Genomic DNA, 25,427 nt, shown 5'->3' with positions numbered 1-25,427 from the left:
TTATCCCTGGAATACAAGGTTGCTTAAACATTAGATAATCCATACATCCACCCACATAATAACACTTTATGACAATAATTTGAAGAAGAAAAATCATAAATATCACAGTAGATGAAGATCAAATATTTAATAAAATTCAATACTCTCTTTGTGATAATAAACAAACTCTTAGCAAACTAGGAATTGAAGGAAATTTGCATAACTATAAATAGTATCTATCACATTTTGCAGCATACATAATATTTAATGGTGAAAACTTGGAATTTTTTTTAACTTTAAACAATTGTTATTACACAAATGTTGTCACATAATTGATTATTGCTCTACTCTGTACACAAGTATTCTTACTCTCCACAGAAAGGCTGCTTCTTAGTTTCTCATCTGTTGATGGCAATCACTAAAATCCTTATTTTAACAGAATAGTAGTAAAAATGCCTCAGTGATTTAAGTTGAAAGCAGTACATTGGTACATGGCTCTTATACTCATTTACCAGGAATGTACAAATTTCTTTATTCAAAAATACAAAATAATTATCTGTAGACACGGACAATGAGAGCAGTAAACCATTCTATGTTATCAACGGAAACCAGTAACTGAAGGTTATAGTGATTTTCTTAAACATCAGCCAGCCTTTTCTCAGTCATCTCCTTCAATAGACCTCTCTTAAAGTTATTGGTGAGGAACGCTGCCTTGAGCTTCCTCTCACAGCTCATTAATAATGGTAAAGCCATATTCTAGGAATTAGAACATGCCACCTCCCATACCACTTCCCATTCCACCCATTCTGCCCATTCCAGGATCCTTCTCTTCTTTAGGAATTTCTGTAACTACAACTTCTGCTGTAGTTAACAGAGAGGCCACTCCAGCAACATCCAGTAATGCAGTTCTTTCAACCTTAGTTGGATCAATGATTCCTTTTTCCACCATATTCCCAAAATCTCCAAGCATAGCATCATAACCAACTTCTGAAGAACTCTGCAAAATTTTCTCAACTATCAGTGATCCTTCAATACCTGCATCCTTAGCAATGGTCATTGCAGGAATTTGGAGTGTTTTTAAAATAATTTCTATACCAGTTTTTTGATCTTCATTAGCTGGAGTTATTGAATCCAAGGCTGGAAGGCACCGAAGCAGGACACAGCCCCCTCCCAAAACAATGCCTTCTTCAACAGCAGCTCGTGCAGCATTAAGGGCATCTGTAACTCTGTCTTTCTTTTCATTCACTTCAACATCACTTGTCCCACCAAACTTTAGCACAGCAACACCATCTGAGGGTTTTGCCAGACGTTCATTCAGTTTTTCCTTTCCATATTCGCTACTTGTGATATCCAACTGCTCGAGGATTTCTTGAATACGCTTTTCAATTTGAGCCTTGTCACCTTATGCTTTCAACAGCATGGCATCATCTTTGGTCACAATGACCTCTCCAACTTTTCCTAAGTCATGAGGCTGAACATCTTCAAGATTTAGAGTTAGCCCTTCTTCTCCAAATACTGCACCACCAGTAGCAATAGCCATGTCCTTAAGCTGGTTCTTTCTATTGTCACCAAAACCTGGAGCTTTGACTACTACAGCCTGAAGACCAACTTTCAGCCTATTCAAAACAAGTGTACTTAGAGCTTCTCCATCCACATCTTCAGCAATTATGACCAAGGGCTTACGGTGAGCGTTGGCAATTTCAAGAGCAGGAACAATGGACTGGACACTAGAAATTTTCTTTTCACTCAAAAGAACATAGGCAACTTGGAATTCACATTTCTGACCTTTTGATGTATTAATAAAGCATGGAGAGATATACCCTCTATCAACCTTCATGCCTTCAATAATTTCTAGTTCATCATTCAGTGTTTTCCCATCCTTTCCTGTGATAACGCCCTTTCTTCCAGCCTTTTTCATCACATCAGAAATGATGTTGCCAATTACTTTGTCTCCATTTGCAGAAATCGTAGCAATCTGGACGATCTCTTTTGGGGTTGTCACAGGTTTAGACTGCTTCTTAAGTTCAGCAATTACAGCATCAACAGCTAACATCACACCTCTCCTGATTTCCACTGGATTAGCACCTTTGCTAACCTTCTCGAAGCCTTCCTTGGCAATAGAGCGTGCCAGTACAATAGCAGTAGTGGTGCCATCCCCAGCCTCTACGTTTGTGTTATTGGCAACATCTTGAACAAGTTTAGTGCCAACATTTTTATATTTATCTTTTAAGTCAATGGACTTTGCAACAGTCCATCTTTTGTCACTTTGGGACTTCCCCAACTCAGTAATCATTGTTCTTCCCTTTGACCCCATAGTAATGGCTACAGCATCGGCTAAAAGATCTACACCTTGAAGCCTTAAGGTCGGGCATCTGCACCAGATTTTACATCTTTGGCATAAGCCCGAGTGAGATGAGGAGCCAGGGCCCTGGACACTGGCCTAATCTGGTGAAGGACGGCGGGTAATCTGTGAGGCAGTGGCACGGCGTGCAGGCGACAAGACAGGCCGTCGGCAGTGGGTGAGGGCGGAATTTTTTTTTAAGATCAGGAATAAGACAAGAACATGTGCTTTCAGTGATTATTTTTACGTTTTTTTCCAGAGGTTCTCGCCAACTTAATATAAAAATGAAATAAAACACTAAGGCATACAGAAAGATTAAAAAGGAGAAACTATAATTGTTCTTCTCAAACATTATGCATTGTATATTTTAAATATTAAATGTATGTTAAGAAGTCTGTAAGATAGCAAGAAACTTTAATAAAGTTATTTGATAAAAATCGAGATAAAAATGTAATTGCAAGTTTCTAATAGTGATGGGGTTGCTTGCATTGAACTAAGCCTTCTACTTGGAACAATTATAAATTCTGAAGAAAAAAAATTTTTAACTGTCTTTTGAACAGAGATGAAAAACAAAAATTTGGAGCAATCTCAAATTTTGAAAGAAGGGAGCTTGCCTGGAGCCAATTAACACTTATATGGCTTTCTGCCTAAGGAACCCCCTGATGCTCTCTTGGAGCATCTAGAACTAAATCAGAAAGCAGCAGCCTCACTGACCTACTGTCTCTCCTTAAAGGATCTATCTTTCCTCAGATTTCAGGCTACCTGGCTATCCTAAAATCTCAGCTCTAGGATGGGTTTAAGAAAAATTATGATTCTATAGTTTATCTAGAACTTTCTTGTTGTTAGGGCAAAGGCACCACTCTTTCCCATTTTCTACAAACTCACGTAGAAGCAGAATTCCCCTACCCCACCCACTCTTTCGCAAAGCCCTGCCCACGTTCCAGAAGGGCCAGCTCCCACTTGAGGCCAGATTTCAGGTGCTGGAAGAAAGACTGCCCACAGACAGATACTTTTTAAATTTAATACCGTATTTTTCACATTGCCCACCATTACTCACAGTTGCGACCTCAAGATGAACCTCCCTCAGCGTTGCCCTCCGAGCCACCGAGGGAAAACGGCGGGGCTCGCGTCTGTCCTGCCACGTTGTGGCGTGGAAGCCGCTAGGAGAGCCTTAGGGAGTTGCTGGGTGCACTTCCCCCGCTTCCGCTTCTTAATCATCCAGCCCCAATCAACATTTGAGGAGCCTTTTTATTTTTTTAAATATTTATTTTATTTTATTTTATTTTATTTTATTTATTTATTTAGCTGTGCCGGGTCTTAGTTGCAGCAAGCAGGATCTTCACTGCCGCATGCGGGCTCTTAGTTGCGGCATGTGGGATCTAGTTCCCTGACCAGGGATCGAACCTGGGCCCCCTGCATTGGGAGCTCGGAGTCTTAGCCATTGGACCACCAGGGAAGTTCTGAGGAGGCTTTTTTATTTTTTTAATTTTTTAAAATTTTATTTATTTATTTATTTATGGCTGTGTTGGGTCTTCGTTTCTGTGCGAGGGCTCTCCCCAGTTGCGGCAAGCGGGGGCCACTCTTCATCGCGGTGCGCGGGCCTCTCACTGTCGCGGCCTCTCTCGTTGCGGAGCACAGGCTCCAGACGCGCAGGCTCAGTAGTTGTGGCTCACGGGCCCAGCTGCTCCGCGGCATGTGGGATCTTCCCAGACCAGGGCTCGAACCCGTGTCCCCTGCATTGGCAGGCAGACTCCCAACCACTGCGCCACCAGGGAAGCCCCTGAGGAGGCTTTTTTAAACACTCAGGCCTGTTGGTTTCAGAATGTACTTAAATGGTGCTGCCACATTATGTTGCATGGCAGAGGGGACAGTGAGGTCTTGTTATTTCCCCTCCTCCCACCCCTGCTCTCCACGGCACATCCGTCTTGAGCAGAAGTCTGTATTTTCTTTTTAGAGTTATTATTTAGGTAGGGTTCATTCTTGTTCATTGCTATGAAGTATTTTGTTGTATGAATATATTGAATTTTACCCATTCTGGTTAAAGAAGATGTGAGATAGATACACACACACACACACACACACACACACACACTAGAATATTACTCAGCCATAAAAAAGAATGAAATAATGCCATTTGCAGCAACACGGATGGACCTAGAAGTTACCATACTAAGTGAAGTAAGCCAGACAGCAAAAGATAAATACCATATGATCTCACTTATATGTGGAATCTAAAATATGACACAAATGAACCTATCTACGAAACAAACTCACAGACAGACTCACGGTTGCCAAGGGGAAGGTGGGAGGGGTGGACCGGGAGTTTGGGATTAGCAGATGCAAACTATTATATACAGAATAGATAAACAGCAAAGTCTTACTGTATAGCACAGGGACCTATATTCAATATCCTGTAATAAACCATAATGGAAAAGAATATGAGAAAGAATATATATATGCATAACTGAATCACTTTGCTGTGCAGCAGAAATTAAGACAACATTGTAAATCAACTATACTTCAATAAAATGAATTTTAAAACATACTGCCCATTCTGAGTTTAATAGACATTTGGGTTGTTTCTATTGGCTAATACAAAATAAAATAGTCAAGAATATTTTTGAAAAGGTCTTTTTTTTTGTTTTGTTTTTAATTTTATAGCTACTTTATTTATTTATTTATTTATTTATTTATTTATTTATTTTTGGCTGTGCTGGGTCTTCGGTTCGTGCGAGGGCTTTCTCTAGTTGCGGCAAGCGGGGGCCACTCTTTCATCGCGGTGCGGGGACCGCTCTTCATCGCGGTGCGCGGGCCTCTCACTATCGCGGCCCCTCCCGTTGCGGGGCACAGGCTCCAGACGCGCAGGCTCAGCAGTTGTGGCTCACGGGCCCAGCTGCTCCGTGGCATGTGGGATCTTCCCAGACCAGGGCTCGAACCCGTGTCCCCTGCATTAGCAGGCAGATTCTCAACCACTGCGCCACCAGGGAAGCCCGAAAAGGTCTTTTAATGCATTCTATTGACGGGAAATTGCTGGTCTTCAGGAATATGTACATTCAAGGTTAAGACATAATGCTAAATTCTTTTCCAAAGTCCTTATACCAATCCTTTTCCAACCATGTATGATAAATCCAGTTATGCCACATCTCTCCATAACAAAGCTTTATGATACTTTATAAATTTAAACCATTCTGGTGAGTGTAGAGGAACCTCATAATTACAATTTGAATTTCCCTGATGATTAATGTGGTGAACATTTTCATATGTGCAATGGTCACTTGGTTAGTCTAAACTTTTAAAGCACCAGTTAACATCTCTCATCCATTTTTCTATTCATTTGTCTTTATTTTTCTTACGAGTCATATTTGTCAGCAAATATCTTCTTCCATTCTTTGTGTCACTCTCTTAAAGGTATCTATTGATGAACAGCATTTTAATGTAATGCTACTTATCAACATTTTTTTATGTCCTGTTTTTAAAATGTTTTTCTACACTCAAAATCCTCAAGAGGTTTTCCCCTTCAAGAATGTCTTGGCTGTTTTTGGTCCTTTGCATTTCTTTGTAACTCTTAGGCTCAACTTGTTAAATTATATTTTAAAATATCTTTTGGCATTTTTATTAGCTGATTTTAAGAATTTTTTCCCTTTGATTTTCAGGAAATTTACTATGATGCTTCCACATGTGATATTCTTTGTACTTATCTTGCTCTGGATCTGTTGTGATTCTTAAATATGTGGCTATAGATGTTTCATCACTTTTGCAAAAATTTCAGCCTTTATCTCTTCAAATATTGATTCTTCCCCAATTTTCTCTCTTCTCCTAACGGAGATCAATTGCATATATGTTATAACTTTTCACTATGTCTTCATGTGTCTCTTATCTATGTTTTGCCATATTTTTTCTCTTGGTGCTTCAGTTTGCCAATCCTCCTTCATCCATGTTAATCAGCTTTAAACTCATCTACCGAGTCTTCAGATTTAATTATTTTATATTTTAGTTCTAAATTTTTCCTAGATTTCTTTTTGTGAATTTTAACTTTCTGGTAAAATTCTTTTCTTCCATTTTCCTAAATATCTTAATCACAGTTGTTTTAAAGCCCCTGTAAGTAAACTCCAATACTATATGTATTTCCTGTGTGTTTGTTTCTACTGTTTTTTTTTTTAATCTATTGGTTTCTGCTCATTAGAATGTATTTCTTGGTATAAATTTTATTTTTATACAGTATTTTAGTTGAATATACAGTAGTTTTATTGAATGCAGGATATTTTACATGAAAATTTCTAGAAATAATGTAAGGACCAGAATGATGATATCTTTCTCTCTAAAGGATTTAATTTTGCTTGTGTTCCTCTTTAAAGACATGTGGGGCAGATTATCTTTATACAGTCTGTACAAACCTGGGCTTCAGTTTTGTAAATTCTGTTCTATTATTGTGAGCAATCACTCATAAAGCGCACCCATTCAGTCATCCAATTAAAAGCTAAAGTCTGTACCAGGGCCCCTTCTCCTTGGAAACCTTCATACTCTTAATTTTTTTCTCCTTCCCTCTCTCTCCACCTCGGCACCATGAGACTGCCTAAAGCTTTGCTTAGTTTCTCGGCCTCTTGGCCACCTTTCACCTGGTTTACCCTCTACTCTGCTTCTATTATACTCATCTTAGAATCTGGATAGATGCTTAATATTTGGCAAAAAAGCTATGCCAGATGTTGGGCTAATTTCAGTCCCTCTCTTCTCTCTCAGATCTTAGCCTGTTAGGTCCTCATGACTTTCTGATTGCTTCCAGTTTTTATAGTTTTGTTTTGCCTGAGAAGCTTATTAGAGTAATAAGAACTTACACAACTGTAGGGGAATCTGGAAAACAAAAATCCAAAGGAAGAAACTGAAGAATCAGAGACAAGTCACTAACCAGCGCTCCTGAAGCCAGGTGCTCCCATTTGCTGAAGTGAGAACACAAAGGGATGTTAGTGGAGAGGCCTATGGAAGGCCACTGCTTCTGGATCCGGTGGGGAGCTTAGGACCACGACTGATGATCAGGGCTAGCGATCATGAAGAGGAGCTAAATATAGTGGGGAAAAGAAAGGACAAGGTGGAAACCACGGACATCTCTGCATCTATTTCTCACCACGTCAAAAATCATAATAGGGGGCTTCCCTGGTGGCGCAGTGGTTGAGAATCTGCCTGCTAATGCAGGGGACACGGGTTTGAGCCTTGGTCTGGGAGGATCCCACATGCCGCGGAGCAACTAGGCCCGTGAGCCACAACTACTGAGCCTGCGCGTCTGGAGCCTGTGCTCCGCAACAAGAGAGGCTGCAATAGTGAGAGGCCCGCGCACCACGATGAAGAGTGACCCCCGCTTGCCACAACTGGAGAAAACCCTCGTGCAGAAACGAAGACCCAACACAGCCAAAAAAAAAAAAAAAAAAAAAAAAACAGCCAGTGGACATGACTCATACTATTCAAAAAAAAAAAAAAAATCATAATAAACTTCAAAGCAAGATGCCCACTGCTTCACTTCTACCTTCCAAATCTCATACAACTTTCAGTTTGGCCAACTCTAAACTGGAACCATACAGAGAAAGGGATTCTGGGAAACATAGGTCTAACCTAGCCAAGTTGACATGGTACAAAACCACCAGAGATATGACAAAAATTTTACCCACAGGGAAACCAGATAGCCAATAAACATACTGAAAGATGCTAAACTTCACATTTATTCAGAAAAATGCAACTTGAAAACACAAGGAGATACAGTTTCACATGCCTCTCATTGGGTAAAATTAAAAGTATTAATGAAGATCATATAATCCTGGCAGAGTGGAAATTGGTTCAACCACATTAACAAGCAATTTGGAATATCAAAGAAAATTGAAGACGTGCATACCTTTTAACCCAGTGATTCTACTACTAGATATACACTATTCACACATGTATACAAAGAGAAGCTTACCAAAATGCTCATAGCAGCATTGGTTTTAACAGAAAAAGAAAAAAAAGAAGAAAATTAAATGTCTGTTAGTGGGATTCTAGATAAACATTTATTTGTTCATACAAAAAAGACTATACAGTAGTTAAAATGAAAAAATTAAAACTAAATGTATGAACATGAGTGAATCTTAGAAACAATATTGAAAAGCAAGCTGCTAAAGAATATATAGAGTATAATAGCATTTCTATATTTTTTTAATATGCAAAATAACACTAGTACATATATTTATGGAATTCATGTATATGTAGTAGAAATATAAAACATTCCAAAGAGTGAGATCAAATTCAGAGGTGTGAAATAAGGGAGAGTTCATGGGAGGCTTCCATCGTATATGTATGTGATGATTTATTTCTTGTGCTTGGTGTTGGCTGCATGGATGCTTGTTTTATGCTTTTTTCTCTCCAAATTTATTTATTAATCTCTGAAAAAAGAAACTTGATCTTGCCAAGTATGTTTCATCCCACCTGCCTATGAAAGTAGTCAGTTATTATTACCTACTCACTCCACAGGCCAGAGAATCTTCCAAACCTTAATTATTATCCCTGTTTATTTAAAGTTTTTTCTCTCTCTTTATATAAAATTAACCATAGTTGTTAGACATTTTTTAAGGCATGGTTAAGGCTGAGCTCTGTTTTTTTTTTTAATTCAATAATACTATCTCTGTGACTTTTACATTATTAAATAAATTTAGATATGTTTGATATACTTTTCTCTACTCAGATAGTGTCTTATTTTGGAGTTGATTTAAATAAAAAAATAAAGGGGCATTTACTGAAAAGAATTTAGAGGATTTATACCTTTTGTTAAAAAATTGAGAACACTTGCTCACTGGAATTCTAGGTGGTGATCTGGAAGGCAGAGCGATCTGGTAGGGCTGCTCCATTGGAGAAAGGGGGCTATGACATAGAAGGAGAAACAAACGAGGCATCCAGGCTTTGGAATCTAATAGAATGGAAGGGAAGAAACAAAAGGAAGAAGCAAGATGGGAGACTGTTGTGGATTGTGTGAAATGGTCCTCCCTCACAACCCCTCAAATATTCAATATTATGTTCACAAAATCACAAAATGCTGACTGAGACTGAAATTTTGAGGAAAGCGTGAAAAAGGGGATATTCACATCAGGGTCTGACATGGCAGAGACTAGAACAGTACACATGGGTAGGAGCTCAGAGGCATAGAACTTTTGAGAAAACACAGCAAAGACACACACAAATTTTAGAGAGAGCTTTGAACTACTACTAGACCTACGAGTAGAAAGCAGGCCACGTTTATTCAGTTTTCCAAAGGATAGGGGGCACCACTGTTGAGCTCTCTATTACACAAAAATATATTTCTACCCACTGAACGGTTTCCATTCCCTTCAATACAGTTTGTAAAAAAAAATTGAGATATGGTGCTTGTTTTCAGAAGAGTTGCTTCAGAGCAACCAAATTCAAATAATACATTTAATTGCATATATTCTGCTTAGGCCTTAGCTGAAGAAAAATGGTAATATTTTCTCAGAGAAAAGTGTGAATTAAAGACGGAGTCACATACTAATTTCATTTTTACATCTAAATATATAATTAGAATGTCTTGATGCCTTTTGGCAAATAGACATATGCTTTTGCCTCTCCCTTCAGGAAACATAGATGGTAATACTGCATGATTCCTAATCAGGGCAACAATCTGTAAATAAAGTATGCAATACTTGGGAAGATTTTTTTATTAAACATTTTTTACTCTTCACACTTATAATCTTTCAACAATATTAAACATGTATGTTGATGATAATTTTCACTGAACCAATTTCTTTGTTTTCTTACATTCTATTTCTCATGAACTAAAAATGATCCTACTTTATTTTAAATTTAAAAAGTGCTTGTATTAGAAAAAGAACTGTGCTAGAGATACAAAATAAGTAAAATTTCTTTGATTAAAAATAGTAAGAGCTGCACTATACTAAAAGTATTATTTTTTTGTTATTAAGTGAGTAAATTTCAGTGATTTTTGTTTTTATGCATAATATTTGTTCTTTTTAAATTCGCTGCTGATATGAAAACTGCATCGAAGTATGTTATGCCATTGGTGGTTTTCAGTGAGAGAAGGAGAAAAGTTAAACCTGAAATTTCTTTGTTTTTAAAGACTCTTTTGCTAAGCAATAGAAATGTTTCTCTTTTATCAGAAGTTTCATGGATGGTAAAAGTTGGAACAAATTCTACTTAGTATTAAAGATTGGAAGGCTCTGGAGTCAAAACTGTGATTCCAAACCACCACCTGGGTAAAAATAAGCAACAAGGATATACAGTATAGCACAGGGGATTATAGCCATTATCTTGTAATAACCTATTATGGAGAATAATCTGCAAAAATACTGAATCACTATGCTGTACACCTGAAATTAACATAATGCTGTAGATCAACTACACTTCAACAACAAAAACGACAAGACAAAATCACATCACTTGGGTGAACTGCTCAACTCCTTCATGCCTCAATTTCTTTATCTCTAACAGGGAAATATAACAATATGTCTTTCTGTTTGGATGACTGAATGAGATTAAGTATGTAGAACTCTCAACATAATGCTGGACCTAGACTAAGACATGATAATTGGTAGTTTTTATTATTGCTTTTAAATGATATAGGCTAAAAATGGCCATCACAGATGATGGAGGTATAAATATAAATATATATGCATGTAAATATGTAGATATACATACACACATATACATTTCACTGTTTGTGTAAGGATGCAACCTAGACCAACAGAATCAGCACTGCACAAGGCCCAGGCTGGCTTGCTGACCAGCTACTTTGTGACATGGTGAACTCAGCTTCTCCACATCTCACCTTCCCTGTTTGTAATATGAGAGTTTAGACAAGAAAATTTTTATGATTCTAATCCAGTCCTAACAGTCACTGATTCTTTTTTTTTTTTTTATCAGTAGTGTTAAATAGGAATATGTGAAGTCAGAGTTTAGAGAAGAGTGACTCTCAAAAGAGAAAAGCAAAAAAGCTGAAAAGAGAGTTTTTCCTGCCAAAATGGCTGAGCAACAGGAACTCAACAGTAGATTCTAATATAATTTTTAAAAGAGTTGTTATGTACTGAATGTTTGTGTCTTCCAAAATTTAAATGTTGAAATCCTAAGCCCCAATGTGATGATATTAGGAGGTGGGGTCTTTGGGAGGTAATTAGGTCAGGATGGTGGAGCCCTCATGAATGAGATCAGTGCCTTTATAAGATGACACAGTAGAGCTTGCTCCCTGTCTTTGCTCTCTATCACGTGAGGATATAATGACAACCATCTGCAAACCAGGAAGCAGTCCCTCACCAGACACTGGATCTGCTAGCACCTTGAACTTGGACTTCCCAGCCTCCAGAACTGTGAGAAATAATTGTTGTTTAACCCAGCCAGTCTATAGTATTCTGTTGTAGCAGCCTGAACTAAGACAAGAGGGAATTCTCTTCAAGAGTGAACATATTCATTCTTTTAGTCATTCATTTATGTGAAATTAGTGAACACCTACTATGTGCCCAGCATTGTAGGAAGTGCTAGAAATACAGAAATAATTATTTGCCCTTTGAGTATTTAGTGGGAAAGGCATACAATTACAATCATTGTGGAAAAGACTGTATCTTATGTGATATGGTAATATAGGCCATCCACATGCCTCTAGGTGAGGTGCTGAGGAAAGAGGCCCTCATCCGGAGATGAGAAACTTTATTTTCAGGTTGTATCTTTTATATATTGCCTATTACTCAGTTTCCCTCTTTTATAAATGAGGATAATTTCAGTATCCACCTTACAGAATATTATGAGTTTAATTACATAATTTGGGTAAAGTGATTAGTGAGTTGTCAATAAACATTAGATTTTTAAAAAAAATTTAATAAGTGGACTATATATTTTAGTGGTTAGGAGCTTGGTTTTTTGAGTTGAAAAGATTAGTTTTGAATATCAGCTTTGCCATTTACTATCTGTGTGTCCTCAGGATATACCTTAATCTTTAAGTATATCCTCATTTATAAGATGAGAATTATGACTGTTCCTTTTTGGTTTGCTGAGATGATACAATTATAAAATGCATGTAAAGTGCTTATTAAAGTGCCAGTCTATTTTTCAGTGCTTAATGAATGCTAGCTATTTTAAAATAAAGGATCAAAGATACCACCAAAGCCCTCATAAGCATATAAAATGGTACACATATGTATCATATTACAGAACAAACTTGGCCAGGTATCTTAGAGGTAGAGCCTAAGACAGGCATTCTTTTTTTTTTTAAACTCAAATTAATTTAAAATTTAACAAATCAACCAAATAAATTAAAAACTCAACACAAACTCTTCATTATCATTTAGGTATCTAAATGTACTACTTCATCAAATCATTCTGGATTATAAACATGACAGTAATAGTTTATACATATGAGTTTCTTTCACATCAAGATGTAAAATGTTTAGCTCATTAATCTTAGACCACTGTGAGGAAAATTGAAAAAATGATGACAGCCTCATCAGTAAGTATAAACACACTGGAATATTATTTTCTAAACTGGGTCACAGGTCTTTGGTCAAAGACTGGGTTCAAGTTGTTTGTCTTCCTGCAAGGACATTGAAAGCACCTCTTGAGTAATCATTATAATGAGGACTTTTCCAGCCTAGGGATGTTGACAGGTAAAGATGATACATTAGTACCCATTTTATATTGGATTAGTCCATCTCAGGTCCCATTCTGAGATTCTTTCCTCCCTGTATTGCTTGGAGGTTGTATCCCACTGGTGGTGTCTACTGCAACAAAGCTGTAGCTATACCATCTTCATTCATTCACTCAGCCCTTCATTCATTCACATATTCATTGATTTTTTAAAAAATTTATTATTATTATTTTTTAACATCTTTATTGGAGTATAATTGCTTTACAATGGTGTGTTAGTTTCTGTTTTATAACAAAGTGAATCAGTTATACATATACATATATCCCCATATCTCTTCCCTCTTGTGTCTCCCTCCCTCCCACCCTCCCTATCCCACCCCTCTAGGTGGTCACAAAGCACCGAGCTGATCTCCCAAGACAGGGATTCTTGTTCCAGTGATTTATTGAGGAAGTTCTCTCAGGAGAGGAGAGGGAGGGAAACAGGATAAGGGAGTGGAACAGACTAACAAAGAATGTAGTCCTAGTTAGACACTAGCTTCAGTCTGATCCCTTGGGGAAAATTTCAAAGCACAAATTTCACCACAGAATTAGTTCCACTTTATGGCAAGTGGACCAGCCACTGTACTGCTGTGTCAATCTGTCACTGGTCGACTTCTTGAGGGAAGGGATGGGGGGAGTCAGCCTTCTGGGAAAGAAGTTCCCTGTTGGCTGAGAGCAACTCTCTGGAAAAGGGACAATGGTGAATTATTATTAGTCAACAATCTAGCAACAGGGTGATGGATACAAATGGATAAAGGCAAATTTAGTGGGACACCAACAGCATGCACTACACAGCAGAAGGGGAAAAGATATGTTAAAGGTCTAGAGGTATTATTGTTAATGAAATTGTTTGAAGTTTAGCTTCCTGGAAGTCAAAGAAAACAGGGTTTTAAAGTTTTTCTGGATTTATAAAAGTAATATGATGTCTCCTGTTTGGCGCTTTGGAGCCATTCTGCATCTTTCTTGCTTTGGGCTGTATCTCCTGGAAGCTGGAATGTGTAAACTGCATCAACTGTTCTTTTGATATTTGGCTTTTGATGGGGTCAGGCCCATAGGACTACTGGATGGAGAAAATGAGCAAGAAGAACTCCATGCCTGTGGGGCTTATGTGAGCTGGCTGTGTGCCTGCTCTGGTCAGAGAACCTTCAGGGAGCCCACTCTCTTTTTGTCTTTTTAGGTATAAGAGTGGTAATAATGCTTTCTGTTGCTGTCTTTACACTAGAACACACATACTGCCTACACCACTGTAAAGAGTTTCCTGGGAATTCCTTGGAGGTCCAGTGGTTACGATTCCATGTTTTCATTGCCGAGGGGGAAAAAAAAGAGTTTCCTTATTAAACTTTCTTCAAAGTACTCAAATTAAGTTTGCTACCTGTTTCCTGACTAATATACGTGGTATATCAGTTAATTACAAAAATGACTATCTTCCCTACACTAAATTCTAGACACAATTTATTACCTGAATATATTCTGACTTAAAATACATTGAATATAATAGACCGAATATGTGAAGTATTATTATTCCAATAGCCATTTTTCTGAAGACCTTTCAAAGTGTTGAATTAATACTGAATTGTAATTCATCAAAGTTATTACTAGAAAATTAAAATAATATATCCCAGGAAATTGGCACATTCACCTAGCCGTATTACCTTATGCCTGTATGCAGATGAACATCAGCCTGAAGACTTTGGCTTTCACAGAAAATCAGAGTCAAATTCCAAGTCAGTTAATTCTTCCTTTAAAATACACATGGTTACCAAAAATTTTCAAACATCTAGTTTTTTTAAATCTAAGGATATATGTACAATGTCTCTTCCCCAAAAATATTAAGCCATACTGACTGACAGAAATTAAATTCCTAGATAAATGAAGAATTATACCACGTTCATGGACTGGAGGACTAAATATTATAAAGATTTTAACAAAAATTAATCTAAAAATTGAGTGCAATCCTAATTAAAGTTTCCGTGGATTTTTGTAGAAATATATATTGAAATGCAAATAACCAAGGCAAACTTGAAAAGAAACAAATAGGGGCAACCTGTTCTATTCAATGTCAAAATAATTTTGAATTTCTAATTCAATGTCAAAAGAGCTACAACAAAAAAGTGCGGTATCAGTGCAAGGACAGATGAATAGACTAATGGATCAGAATACGGTGTGCAGAAACAGACCTGAATGAATATGAATACTTGATTTATGTCTAATGTGGCACTGCATAACAGTGGCAAAAGGGCAGTCTTTTCAATAAATAGTGTTCTGTTAGTTGTATATCCATATGGAGAAAACAAAGCTCAACTACCATCTCACACAACAAATAAAAGTCAATTCTAGAGGGGTATAGAACAAAATGTGAAATGTAAAAGAAGAAAGTATCTAGAAGATAACAAAGAATATCTTTATAACTGTGGGATAAACAAAGATTTCTGAAAACATAAAATATGCTGACCATCAGGGAAAAGATTGACAAAATTGGACTACCCCAAATTAAGAATTTCTCTTTATCAAAAGACACCATCAAGAGAGCAAAAAGTAAGTTACAGAGAGAGAGAAGATACAACCAACAGAAGAGTGATATTCAAAATATAGAGAGAGGTTCTAAAAATCAGTAAGAAAAAGACAAGGTGATGGCAACATGGCAAAAGACTTGAAAAGTCACATGAAAAGGTGCTCAACATCATTAGATATCAGGGAAATGGAAGGTAAAAACATAACTTTCGTAGTTGTGTAGTGGTATGCCACGAAAATGGTAAAAGCAAAAACGAAAAACAGAAAAAAATCAAGAGTTGGTGAGAATATGGAGCAACATGAGCTACTATAAATTGCTGGGGAGCAGAGTGTAAATTGTTATTGCACTTTGCAAAGCTGTTTATCAGTATTTACTCAAGTTAGTCATAAACATACTTCATAATCCCACAATTTAACTGCTATCTTTTATACCCCAAAGAAATGCACACATGTGCACCAAATGAAAAGTTCAGTAATATTCACTGCAGCATTATTGCTAATAGCCCAAAACTGGCAATAACCAAAATATTCATCAACAATAAAATATTTAAATAAGTATACATACATGGTAATACTATTAAGCAATGAAAATTTTAAAAACACTGTTACACACACAAAAAACAGGTAAGTTGAGTGAAAGAAGGCAGAAACATCGTGCTAATATTGTTTGATTCCGTTTGCATAAACTTTAAACTGGCAAAGAACTTATCCATGGTTTTATAAACCCTAAGATTGGTTACCTTTAGGAAGAAGGAAGGGATTAATAATTGGGAAGGGGTCCAAGATGGAGAGTGGTTTTTCTGGGCTGCTGGTAATGTTCTATTTCTTGCATCTGTCCTGGCTACACAGGTGTATTTACTTTACAATAATTCATTAAACTGTACACTTTTCCACTTATCTGTTAGTATGTTATACATCAATAGATTTTTAAAAATTATACAGACTCAAACAGAGGAAGAAAGTGATCATCAAGTTGTAGTGGTCAATTTTAAAGCTTTTGTGGTAGCAACTTGGACTAGAAAAATTTTCTAGAAAATCTAATCATTTTGACAATGTTCCCGCTTAGTGATGTGTATATACTTGTGTGTTATCCAATACATTATTTATGTGTTATCCAATATAGTTCCTATATTACTTTAATGTGTCTACTCATAAGTAAAAGAGAAAAGGAAAGGAAATGGATATTGTGGAGCATATACACTATGTAAGGCACAATGACAGGTGCTTCATACTTTAAAAAAAAAAATCCTCAGAATACCATGGTAATTATTATTGTTCACATTTTTCAGGTTAAGAAGTTGAGACTCGGGCTTCCCTGGTGGCGCAGTGGTTGAGAATCTGCCTGCCAATGCAGGGGACACGGGTTCGAGCCCTGGTCTGGGAAGATCCCACATGCCGCGGAGCAACTAGGCCCGTGAGCCACAATTACTGAGCCTGCGCGTCTGGAGCCTGTGCTCCGCAACAAGAGAGGCCGCGACAGTGAAAGGCCCATGCACCGCGATGAAGAGTGGCCCCCACTTGCCACAACTAGAGAAAGTCCTCGCACAGAAACGAAGACCCAACACAGCCAATAAACAAATAAATAAATAAGTCAGGAGCTCTTTAAAAAAAAAAAAAAAGAAGTTGAGACTCATAACTGCTAAGTAACCTGCCTAAGGTCATATATCTGAAGGCTATATACCCAGGGACATAGCTAATAAATGTCAGAGTCTGACTTCATATCAGATTGTTTAAGTCCATAGATTGTATACACTGGACATGGGAAAGATCTGAAATTCACTGTCTGGCTTTGTTGTCAAAAGCCCTGAACTTATGCCATAACGCCATCATTTACTCCTGTAGAACCCTGGAGCAAGATACTTGACCATTCTGAGCCTGGGTTTCCTTATTTCTAAAATAGAAAACTGGAGATGTTGGTGCTCCCCCCAGATCCTCTTGACCAACCAGAGCACCCATCCCCTACCTGCTATGAGTACTGATTGACAATGACTCCCTTCTCCAGAGAACTGCCCCCAGAGTATTGGTCCTACAGGAACCTCCACGTGTCCCCGGAGATCTTGACCAATGCCTGACGGGTACAATAGGTCAACCTCTTGCAACAACGGGGTCCAACTCTGTGGTGCAGTTTGTGCTCAAAGCTTTTCAGTGGGAATAGACTGAAGCTTAATGACATGAAGCTCCGTTGAAACCTCCTTCTTGCTTAGTTTGTATTTCCCATTCTGTCCCGCTTCCCTCATGCCCCCTTCTCCTGAGGGCACTTTTTCAATAAATCATTTGAAAAGAATCACCATCTCAGTCTTTGCTTTTAGATGACTTAAGATAAAAATATCCACTAAAATAGTATGAGAATAAAGTGAAATAAATATATAGGAACTATTTTAACTGTAGAGTACTATAAAAGTTCTATATGAATATTATGCAGAATTATAAAACAAGTCAAGTTCATTACTTTTGTATCTTTTCCCTTGAGTATTAAAAACTATCACCTTTCAGACCTAGTATACTTGCATTCTCTCTTCTCTCTCACATATCAAAACAAAAAATTAGTTTATGCTTTTATTCCTTGGGGCTTTGGCTAATTAATCAAAGTGTTTCAGTCTTAGGATCATGAGGTATTCAAGAGTATGAAAAGAAAAGATGGGTTTGGTTGGCTTCTCTTGGTCATAGTGCTTTAGTCTGGGTGAATATATTTTGCTAATCTAGAGGTATTCACTGTTTTTGCTCGAGTATCTCCTAAAATAATTTTTAAAAATTATATTTTTAGTTGTTAGCTAAAGTTTTATATTGAAGGCTTAATAGTTAAACATGATTATAAGTTCTAGAAAATTGTATATTGCATTTGTGTGTTAAATATTTTTCATCAAAACATTAGAGCAGACCATTAAACTTATTTAATTTAGAGGAAAAATATATGCCAAAGAATTAACTGGCAAAGCCGGTTCTTAATTGTGAAACCAATAATCTAAATTAAGCTTTTCTGTGAGGGGAAAAAAAAAAACCCTGAGTTTTTCAATCACAATAAACATATAAATATGCATTCCCACTATCACTTCGCTTCTGAATTCTAAGATATATAAGTAATACGTGGTTTGGGGGAGATAGATAAAGTTGCAGTATCCTAGCCATCAGACTTCCCCCTAGATAAGAAAGGGCACTTTTCTCTCCAATGTTTTTGCTGATGCTTTTCTAGCTTTACCATCTTGTGATTCTCCCAGTGTCACTTCTCAAATTTTCTTTGTTTGGCACCCCAGAAACTCCTTGGGATAACACACCATACTGATTTCAGATGAGTGAGGGGAAGACAGAAGGGTCTGCGAAGAGAGATATGGAAAAGAAGTGGTAGGTCCCAGGAGACACTCTAACAGATTAGTTTTAAGAAAGACTAAGTATGAACTTTGAGGATCTGGAAGATGGACCTCTAAAAATATTCCTACCTGGGTAACCTCTGGAAAGCCTTCTTATGTCTCCAGGGCTATGCATTTCACCACCTTAGCCTCTAGGTCACCCCACATGCAGCCAGATGCCTAGAGATAAGGGACCTCCCCGAACTCTACCCAGGATTTCTCCCAGGCAGAGCTGATAGCTGAGAAAATGTGTTACTCTTTGTTTCCCCTTGTTATTTATTACTCTTTGGTTGCATGTAACTGAACTTCAGCACAACTTCAGTGCAAAACAGGAATGAATGATAAGAATGCACTGGGGACATGTATATGTATATGAATGGCTTTGCTGTGCATCTGAAACTATCAACATTGTTAATCGGCTATACGCCAATATAAAATAAAAAGTTAAAAATAAATAAATAAATAAATGACTACTTGGAAAAAAAAAAAAAAAAGAATGCATGGGGTCTCGTGGTGCCCAAGAGCCATCATGCAGCCGGGCCTCAGGAACATAGTGGAATCAGGAAATGGAATATTAGCAGTCTTTCTTCTGTCTTTCATCTCTGCTCTTCTCTGCATGTTTGATTCATAATTCTTTCTCTAAACACTTTCTCTGCTTTTCTGATCTATAAGGTAGAGTAATATGGCTGCTGAAAATGCCTTAGTGTAAATTTCATCTATCTTCCAGAGAAAGACTGAATCTAATTCTCCAAAGAAAGGAATCTTATAGGGGAAGAGGGTATCATGCATCCAATCTTGATCCATGGAACTATGCCCCCATGATTCATGTAAAATCATAGGGTTGAATCAGGTTTGAGATGAGGCTTCTGAACAGATAAAACATTCAGCATACACCCAATTCCTTCCTAGGTTGGACAGAGAACCTAGCCACAAACACTTAGGACAATTTTCAGTTCTAAGTTGAGTCAATGTATTTCCTGTCTTAGGAATATTTTCACATTAGTCTATCCATAGAGGGACTAAATGCTATATTCTGAGACTTAAGAACTTCATACAATAGAAGGGGTGCTATTTGGGGATTGCAAATGGGAAAGGAGTGAGACCATCTGCCCATGAAATCACATCATACTTACTTCTAAGATGGTAAGTCCATTGTGGAGAGGAGACTAATTTGAAGTGACATGAGAAAAGATATAATTGTTAAATCTGCATACCCTCAATGAGGTGTGGTTGTTTTCCTTGCACCATGCTTCTATCCTAGTGGCTTTCAATCCTGAGTAGCAGATGTTCTCAGTGCCCACCCATATCTTCTCCAAACCTTTTCTATTTTCGTGCACAACAGCTACCTGCATGTTTTCACCTGCATCTCCGTTGGAGTGATGTTCTCAGACTTCCCTCGCCTTTGCCTCAGTACAGAGAGAGCCGAAGGGGCCTAGGAATTTGCAGTGCCACCAGTGACTACTGGGTAAAATACTCAGCTCTCTGGTCCCTGATGGGGACAGCTTGGAGGTGTGACTTATAAGTCTGCAGAGGTCCCCTGCAGGACTGAACCAAGTTACCACCCCTGGGTCTTTGCTTGACACCAGTCTCTTGCCTGGCTTCCTTCCCTTCCCTGTCACTTGACATACTTTTCTGTGGTTATTCCTTGGAACATTCTTTAATAAATCACTTTTATATGAATCTTCATCTCAGGCTCTACAGCTAGGCACCCCAACCTTAGATACTGCCTATCCATTAGAATTACCTGGGAAGTTGCTAATAGAAATTCTTCACTTAGGCCATGAGTGAGAGAAACAAAATGAATTTTTACCCTACAGAATTAAATCAGAAACTTTACCTTTTAATACATATATAATTTGGTCCTATGTGATGTGTTGTGTGTGTGTGTGTGTGTGTGTGTGTGTGTGCATCCACATGTGTGAGAAAGAGACAGATTGACAGAGAGACTGAGAGATATAGATACAGAAAGAGACATTCTTTCATGATATTTAGAATAACTACTGACCTTGAATTAGAAAAAGTATATATGTTGTAGGTATCAGTCAAGGTTTGAAAGAGAACCAGTAGGAGATACATATATATGTATCTTTACGTGTGTATGTGTATATTACGAGATTTGTATAAAGAACTGGCTCACACAGGTTGCAAGCTGTTGAGTCTGAAATCAGTAGGGCAGACTGGCTGGCTTGAAACAGGCAGGAGTTGACCCTACAGTCATGAAGTAGAATTCTTTCTTCTCCAGGAAACCTCAGCTTTTGCTCTTCAGGCCTTCAGCTGATTGCATGAGGCCCATCCTTGCACATGAGTTACCAAGGGTAATCCCCTCAAAGTCAATTGATTGTAGATGTTACCACATCTACAAAATACCTTCACAGCGCGACCTGGACTAGTGTTTGGTTAAATAACTGGGTATTGTAGCCTAGTCAGGTTGACACAAAAGGCTACTCATCATATTGCAGGACTAATAAAGTAAGAAGAAAAACAATTTGTTGTGTCAAAATAGTACCAAAATGTGGCATTCACAGAAATCACTCGGCATTTACGCAGTATAATAAGTTTGCATATTGTTAAACTGGTGATACTAACTTCTTATAAAAGGAAGTGACTCAAAAAAATCAGCTCTATATATACTGTATATCTATATATAGATACATTCATATTTTTAAATAATCTGCTCACATCTTTGAAAATTAGAAAAGAAGGTAATGCTTCTATTTGTAGCTAAGACACATTAAGAGGGCATTTTTTTCCAGTCCGGTTTGTATAGTATTAACAACTGTCAGTGATTGCCCAACAATACCCATCTACAAAGGCACTAGAGTATTGAGAGTGAGAGAGAAACCAAGCCTTGGCCTAAGAGGGAGCTGGCAAGATTACAAGAAGTGGTAGTGATACCAGGATTGGGTGTAGGACCGCAGGCCCTAGGGAAAATGGAGTAAGATCAAAATCGAGCCAAGTGGAGTTTAACCGATTCAGTCCAGTGGAGGCCATGTGGCAGAATAGGAAAGGTTCAATACAAGAAGCAGATCCGTAGCCACAGGCACGCAGGAGTATCTTGGCATGTAAAAAAAAGAACTGAGATGTTTGTCCTAGTCACCAGCTATCAAACGGTAGCACGGAAGTCCCACGTGGGTTAGATTATTTAGAACTGCTGACTGGCATTACTACCCTTTATAAATATTTGGCCTCCTTCTGATTTTGAACATGTGGGAGGATCACATACCTGTGCCCCCTTTGAAATAAGGTGTGGCCAAATGAGTTCCGGTCAATGAACTGTGAGTGTAGTCATTTGTGAGTGCCACTTCCGGGCAGAGGCACCTGATTGCTGGACCTCAGCTCCCCAGGGCTCTCCTCTCCTGCTGGGTGACTGTGAAATGCTGATGTGGGTGCTTCTGATGGACTGAAGCAGGCTGGAATGCTGAGCCAGCACACGGAGGAGGACTGCCCTGGAGGGTGGCCCAAGCCTGCAGAGAACGTCAGACTGTGTTAAGTTACTGAGGTCTTTACATTTTGACTGCAGCATAGCTTATGACCTGCCTGAATGTGACATGGAAACAGGCATAGAGCATATTCAATTAAATAGCTTCCAACTTACCAAGACTCTTCAGGCAGAGTCAGTCTCTGCCTCTGTCTCTGTCTCTCTCTCTCCCCCTCCCCTATCCACCCCTCCCCCGCATATACTTTTTTCACTCTTTTTATTTTTGGCATTGACTGTGCTATAGAAACAACTGGGATGGGCAAGGATGGGGGCATCTTATAGTCATTTTTTGAATGAAGAAAAGGAACCATCACAATCGGAAGGTGTCAACTTTTGAAAACCCACAGAGGGCATGAAGTCACAATCTTAGCTGCTCTTTTCTACCCTTCCTATCATTCAGTGAGGCGTTTTGGGGTTTGTAAGGAACATAAATCTCAAACCAGCTCTAGAAAACAGGACTTGTTGTCAAGATATTGAGGGGTCTCATAAATCCAGAAAAAATTTAAACAACCAGGCCTTAGAACAAAAAGGAAAACAGATTTAGGAATCTCTTTGTCTCTGTCTCTCTCTCCTCCCTTCACCCCTGCTGAATCTGAACGATGGTCCCTCTGGCCTGAATGGCTTCATCTGTTTACCCACCTTGCACATGAATCATTTGCTGGTGGCCACCTCAGTTCCAGTCTGCAAGACCTTTCATTCAAACAACCACCCCCAACTTTCCTCTGAATTTTTAAGTCATGTTCTTCCAAGAGAGTATCTGTTTAGCCTAGCTTACTTTGCAAATTAGTTTTGGGAAGTTAAGGTCACTGGTCCTTAGATGTTCTCTAGTTAGATATTCACCCAGCCTGGTCCAGTCCTCTGTGAGGACAGCAGTTGAACCTGTGAATTGATGATCGCTCAGCAGGTGCCGTGGCTGGGGCATTTTATCTAAGACAGGAGTGGGCAGGACAGGCACCTGAAAGCCTATCTAGCACAATTTCCCTGACTGTTTACACTTCTGTGGGCTGGACATCAGGGACACCCTGAAAGAGAGAGGGAATATCTTTTGAGGGTCTGCTTCTAAACAACCATCACCCAAATTCTACCCACTTCCTCCCTGAAAATTGCTAATGTCCGGCCTAATTTATCACTAGGGAATAATTCAAATGTTTCAAACAATAGAACTCTTTGTGTATTTGAAGAAAGAGGAGCTATGAGTAACACTGTGCCCTCCCCTGGATTTACACACGTAATTATTCTTACAATGGGGACATGTGAGAGACACACCTCACACGAAAACGGAACTCCTGAATTCCCATCCCATTTCTCATCCTGGAGGTCTGAGCCAATTCTTTTTACTCTATTAAAGTTGATTTTTGTAATTCAAAAAAAAATCTAAACATGAATTTCTATTTTTCTCTACAAATGCAAAATGATTACCATCATAAGATTAGTTAAAATCTACCACCTCACATAGTTACAATTTTTTCCCTTGTGATGAGAACTTTTAAGATCTACTCTCTTAGCAACTTTCAAATATATGATACAGTGTTACTAACTATAGTCACCATGTTTTACATTACATCCCCAGAGGTTATTTATCTTATTTCTGGACATCTGTACCTTTTGACCACATTCACTTAATCCTCCCACCCCAAACCCCCTTGAAATGCTTATTTCAACTGTTGAGAAAATAAGAAAAACTAACCTGGGCTAGCATTGTAAGCCCATTCTTTCAACAAACAGCTGTTAACCATGGAGATTCAAATGGGAACAAGACAAATTCCCCTCCCTCGAGGGTCATGTCATCTAGTTTCAGGAAGACAGACAAACACATCACAGACATAGCACACCCGCACGTGTACTGTCAAGTAATTATAAATATAAAAAAGGGGCTAAGTCAGTATAAAGAGGCAGAGACTGATGAGGTGCTATTTTAGATAGGTATAAAGACTGCTTTGTTAAAATCACCAGTGAACTCACATTTTGTCAAAACCAGTAGTCAATTCTCAGTTGTCATTTTACTCAAACCTTCAGCATTGTTGACACTTCGTTTGCTTGACCTCAGAGATACCACATTTCTCCCCCAGAAGCTACTCCTTTCTGCCAGATTTGCTGGTCCCTCCTCTTCTCCCTACCACCTAACTAAAATAAAGAACTACTAAAATGCCACGACTACTCACCAGCCTGGCTCTTTCCTCTCAAGTCCAGACTCATATATACAATTCCCTATATGCCATCTCCACGTCCACGTATAATACGCATCTCAAAGTTAACATATCTAAAACTAGCTTTAGATCTTCTCCACAAAATATGCTCTTCATTTCCAATGTTACCTCTCTCAGGAAATGGTAACGCCATCTTTTTTTTTGCTCAGACCCCAAACCTTGGAGTTCTCGACTCCTTTTCTTTATTTTCCCACAAAGTCTATCCAACCCATCAGCAAATCTGTTAGCTCTGCTTTAAGATATATTTGGAATAGGACAGCTTTCACCACTTCCTTCTAAACTCGATAATCCAAAGTACCTTATTTCTAGCCTGGATTGTGACAATAGTCTCTTACTTGGTGATGTTCCCATTTCCACCCCTGCTCCCTTCCAACCACTGCATCCAGGGTCAGTTCTTACAAAAGAGTGAGGGTATTCTTTCAGTTTAAATCATATCATATCCCTTTCCTAATAAAATACCGCTTACTTCACCAGAATAATGTTTAGAAGTTTTTTATGTTCTACGAGGCCCTATATGATCTGACCCTACATCACCTCTCTGACCTCAGCTTGTACCACTCTCTCTAGTTCATTGTGCACCAGCTACACTGACCTCCTTTGACAGTTCTTTAAAAATGTCAGACTCTTACATCAGGGCCTTTGCACATGCGGTTTCTTCAACCTGGAACACTCCTTTTCCAGATAGCTGCATAGATACTGTCCTTACTTCATTTGAATCTCTTGAAATATTACCTTCTCAGAGAGGTCTTCCCTAAACAATCTGTCCACAACAGTGAGTAAAACCACTTCGCCAACCACTGCTTCCAGTGTTGTTACCACTGTACGTGATTTTTACCGTTTCGTCCACCTGTATGTGTAATTGTTTTTAATTGTTCCTTTTAATCATCTGTCTCTCCTCACTGGAATGT

At 38.3% G+C, this 25,427-nt stretch overlaps 1 pseudogene; it reads right to left on the bottom strand.

Annotated features, from left to right (window-relative positions):
* Positions 1-619: 619 nt before the first annotated feature.
* On the bottom strand, positions 620-25,210 carry LOC132366764 (60 kDa heat shock protein, mitochondrial-like; annotated as a pseudogene).
* Between the last annotated feature and the right edge of the window lie 217 nt (positions 25,211-25,427).

The sequence above is a fragment of the Balaenoptera ricei genome, chromosome 5 (assembly GCF_028023285.1).
Source record: "Balaenoptera ricei isolate mBalRic1 chromosome 5, mBalRic1.hap2, whole genome shotgun sequence".
Taxonomy (NCBI): Eukaryota; Metazoa; Chordata; class Mammalia; order Artiodactyla; family Balaenopteridae; genus Balaenoptera; species Balaenoptera ricei.
This window is presented reverse-complemented; position numbering and strand designations above follow the sequence as displayed.